Genomic DNA, 4,752 nt, shown 5'->3' on the forward strand with positions numbered 1-4,752 from the left:
CTTAGAGCGATCTCCCAGGCGTGCGAGATTATCCACGCCGTCGCCAAACCCAGAGGCGGGCTGCGCCCACAGCTGGCTTCCCCTGGACATCCGAGAAAGATATCAAGTCTTCCACACGCCCGTGCGGAAATTCCCCACGCGTGGACATTCACAAGCCCAATTCACGAGGTAGCCGCGCGCCTTGTGTTTTCTCGGGATGGAGGGAACAACACTGTAGAACCGCGCAGGGCGTGCGGCAATTACCCACGCCCTGTGTGTTCTCGGGAAAAATCGCCCAACTCTGCGGGGAAGGCACACGCGCTGTGGAAATTACCCACGGGCGTGCGCCCGGTCGCATGGTCATCCGCAGGCGGCCGGATGCCCCTGTGCCTCTCTCGGAAGAGTTCACGATTCACACGCAGGCGTGTGGAATTTCCACTACGCCCTGATGTGTTTTTCTCCGGATGACTTAGAAAAAAACCTGCGAGCTCTACATAACTAGTGCGAACATGTTTACACACTCGAGCACTGCCCTATTGTGCAAGATATACCGAGATAAAAAAACACAAAATAGAACTCAAATGACCAAACTTGCCAATTCTCAACAAAACATACAATGAATTCTTTTAAAAACCCACAATAAAATCGCAGCACAAACACTCAAAAATTTAAACACCAGCATTTAACAATTTATTCATGCAAACAAACTAAACTAAAAGGCACGAAAACAGTAAACACTTGGGTTGCCTCCCAAGAAGCGCTTGTTTAACATCACTAAGCTTGACGTATCTTTCTTAGCTCACGGGGGTTCATGAATGAAGGTTGCCCTCTTACCCATAACTTGAAAGCATGATGAGCAAAGTCTTTTGAGGGTAGAGGGTGCACTATCGGGCTTCGGACCACCTAACAATGATTCGTCCAACTCTCTTGGCTCATGTACATCTCCAACAATCTTGGGGTGTTTTCGGTGGCGTCTTTGAGCCCTCTTCATTTTTCGAAGCACCTTCTTCAGGATTCCCGGGGTAGATGTTTCCTCTCCAGTCGAACCAAGCATCATTACTTCTTCATTGCTCTTCTCTTGGTCGAACAAACCTTCATCTTCGATACTGGGTTGAACATTTCCTGTATATATTCATCAACAATCTCATCGAGTGGTGTCTAGAAAATACAAAGTGTCATCAAAAATTGAGAGAATGCGCATGGCTTCAGCAAGGCGGTAAGTGAGCTTATCGTCTCCAACTCTCAATGTGAGCTCTCCACCGTCCATGTCAATCAAGGGTACATCTGCATCCTCATCGACATCTAGCAGTACAAAGTCAACCGGAAAAATATACTTGTCCACCTTGACAAGCACGTCTTCAATGATGCCTCTCGGATGTCGTACCGTTCGGTCCGGCAATTGTAAAGTTATCCGAGTAGGCCTAGGCTCACCCAAGCCTAGCTTTTGGAAGAAAGTATATGGCATGACATTGATACTTGCCCCAGAATCCTCCAATGCCATTTCCTCACCTAAGTTACCGATGTTACATGGAATAATGAAGCTTCCCGGGTCTTTCTTCTTGTTCGGCATGTTCTTTTTGCAACACCGCCGAGCATGAAGCATCAAGCACCACCGAAGCACTCTCCTCCAATTTTCTCTTGTTGGTCAATAGGGTCTTTTCGGGGAACTTCGCATACTTAGGCATTTGAGCCAAAGCCTCAACAAAAGGAATGTTGATGTGGAGTTGCTTCAACAAACTCGGGGAACTTCTTATCTTTGTTCATCCCTTTGGTCATTCTTTAATCTAGAGGGATAAAGGTTCTTGGCTTGGAAGGTGGGGGTGCCACCTCTTTCTCTTTGTTTGCTCCCTTCTCAACCTCTACGACCTCGGGTGCGTGTTCTTTCGGCTTCTCACTCGGAAGCCTCCCTTCAACCTCACGACCGCTTCTCAAAGCGATCGCCTTCACATGTTCTCTCGGGTTGGTTTCCGTGTTGCTTGGTAAATTTCCATGTGGCCTTTTGGAAAGAGATTTCGTAATTTGCCCCACTTGATTTTAAAGGTTGTGCAAGGAGGCGGTGTGATTGCGAAGTGTAGCCTCGACTGATTCAAACCTTGTATTTGCCGATTGAACAAATCTAGCCAAGTGCTTCTCCAAATCCGTCATTCGGGTTTCCAAGCCTGAAATTCTGTTTTCCACTTGAGGGGCTTGTTGTTGTTGTTGGAACCCCGATGGCCCCATGGTCTTCTGTGGTCCTTGATTACTCCATGAAAAGTTGGGATGATTCTTACAACCTGAATTGTAGGTGTTGCTGTATGGATTCCCTTGAGGTCTCATTCCATTACCTATGACGATTGGGCAATCGGAAGGAGCATGTCCTCCACCACAACCGGTACAATTTGTCATGGCCGCAACTCTATTCGAAACTATAAGATCTAGCATCTTACTCAAACTCTCCACTTGGGCCGCCAATGAAGTTACCGCATCAATTTCATGGAGACCGGCCACTTTTTTCTTTTCCCTAGCGTTCCACTGGTAGCTATTTAACCCCATTTCCACAATCAATTGACGATCCTCATCGGGGGTCTTGCTACCTAAGGTACCTCCTGCCACCGCATCCAAGAGTTGCCTTGTACTCGGGTTCAAACCATTGTAGAAGGTTTGAACAATCATCCACTCTGGGAATCCGTGTTGCGGACACTTAGCGAAGTTCCTTGAACCTTTCCCATTTCTCAAATAGAGACTCCAATTCCAACTGCATAAAGGATGAGATCTCATTCCTAAGCTTTCTTGATTTTTACGGGAGGGAAATAACGGGCTAGAAAAAGCTTCTACCATCTCCTCCCATGTAGTGATTGATGCCCTAGGTAATGAGTGTAGCCATCGCTTTGCTTTCCCCTTTAAGGAAAAATGGGAAGGCTCTCAATTTGATGGCATCATCCGTAACACCATTTATCTTCGACATGTCACACACCTCGAGGGAAGCTCTCTATGTGACTGTTTGGATCCTCATCGGCCAAACCGTTGAATTGTGCGGACTGCTGCAGCATATGGATGAATGCCGGCTTTAGCTCGAAATTCTGAGCTGTGATTGGGGGACGCACAATACTCGATTGAGTCCCCAACACTGAAGGTCTGGCATAATCGGATAGTGTTCGTTGTTGCTCATTTTGTTCTGCCATGTTGTCAGATCCTTCTACTTCCAAATCAGCTGGATTAGGCTATTCTTGTACAGGTTCTTTCCCTTTCCTTCGAAGTGTATGTTCAAGCTCAGGGTCTCCTTCAATCAATATTGATGGATTCCCTCGGGTCATAACCTGGAGCTGCACCAAAAGTAAAGAAAAAGAAAATCAGAACGATGATAGAATAAGAAGATATGAAATAGAATGTGTAGTGAAATAGCTAAGAAAACAAAGTGCAAAGTATCTCTAAACGCCTAACTCCCAGGCAACGGCGCCAAAAACTTGAGAAGGTCCCCTTGCGTATATCCCGCAAGTGCACGGGTTTATCGAAGCAATAATCCCGGGTGAGCGGGGTCAAATCCACAGGGAGTAGGGAGTGAAAATACTTAATTTGGTTCTTAGCTATGTGGAAGATCAATAGTGATTATTGTGAAATTGATTCAATTCTCAATAATAAAAGAAACAAGTGAGAGAGCAAGAATAAAGAAAAGGGTAAGGCAATCGATAAAGATGGGGTACTCGGATGATGCTTCACCTAGGATAACCGTTTTAAGTGCAGGAACTCTCTATTATACCTCCTAATCAATGCCATGGTGAGTCTTGGAAATCCTTACATACATAGTCCCAAATCTAAGGTCAACTATGCCTAACTCTATACATGTCCCGGAGGAGAAATCGAACAATCTCAACACCTCGCACTAGCATAGAGTTGCAATGAGCTCTAGGGATTCCAAGTGATAAATCTCTTCCTAAAAGTAGACCTAACCCTTTGGTCCAGACGGAAGGTCCATAGCCACAATTAAGACCTAGATACTAAGATCCTCTCAACGCTTCACTCCATTGCACGCGCAACTAGGCCCCAGCAGAGGTTCATCCCTTAGACCACTCACTCTATTATAACCGCAAAGAACTCGAGGAACGGAGGTAGAATCTATCACGTCGGAGGGGAAAGAGGACGCTCTTGTACCTCTCGACTCACCCTCTCAACCCTCTCCAACCTAGCTTTGTCTAACGCTCGTGGTGTGCCACTCACTCACAAGGTTACCAACAATAACTCTCAACCTTAGTGTCACTCAAGGGGAAATGTTCATACAATCAAGCATTGAAGGTTGGAACTCACAATAAACATCAATTTATTGAAAGCATAATAAAGAAGTTCAATGAAACGAATACATCGTAGGGTTCACAATCACCCAAGTACCCACTAGGTGTTTAGCTCTCCATGGAGCTAAGTACAATGAAAGAAATCGAATGTAAAAGCAATAAATCCATAAAGAAACCACCTCGATGGTCATGTCGATGGTCTTGTGGAAAGCCCTCTACTCGTCGTCCAAGGATTCCTTCGTCCGGTATAGGATATGCGTCAATCGAAGCTCCCCTACAAACCTTCTTCCTAATGGAATCACGATGTCGAACCGTAGAACCTCTCCAAAACCTTGGCCAATACCCCTCAAAAACCCTAGCGAAACCCTCTCGCGAGGTTGGGGAAAAAGATGGAGAAAAAGAATGCTTTGAAATTGGGGCTGGAATCGACTTTAAATAGAGGGCTGGAATCGAGGCGACTACAGGCGTGTATGATGTCACATGCCATGGAATTTCCACAGGCGTGGAT

The 4,752-nt window shown here is 45.9% G+C and overlaps 1 non-coding gene across 1 annotated transcript; it reads left to right on the forward strand.

The window, feature by feature from the left end:
- Window positions 1-2,641: 2,641 nt before the first annotated feature.
- LOC120257698 lies at window positions 2,642-2,746 on the forward strand. Its single transcript, XR_005535788.1, has one exon. It is a non-coding gene; the product is annotated as a small nucleolar RNA R71 (small nucleolar RNA).
- The last annotated feature ends 2,006 nt before the right edge of the window (window positions 2,747-4,752 follow it).

The sequence above is a fragment of the Dioscorea cayenensis genome, chromosome 3 (assembly GCF_009730915.1).
Source record: "Dioscorea cayenensis subsp. rotundata cultivar TDr96_F1 chromosome 3, TDr96_F1_v2_PseudoChromosome.rev07_lg8_w22 25.fasta, whole genome shotgun sequence".
NCBI classification, from domain to species: Eukaryota; Viridiplantae; Streptophyta; class Magnoliopsida; order Dioscoreales; family Dioscoreaceae; genus Dioscorea; species Dioscorea cayenensis.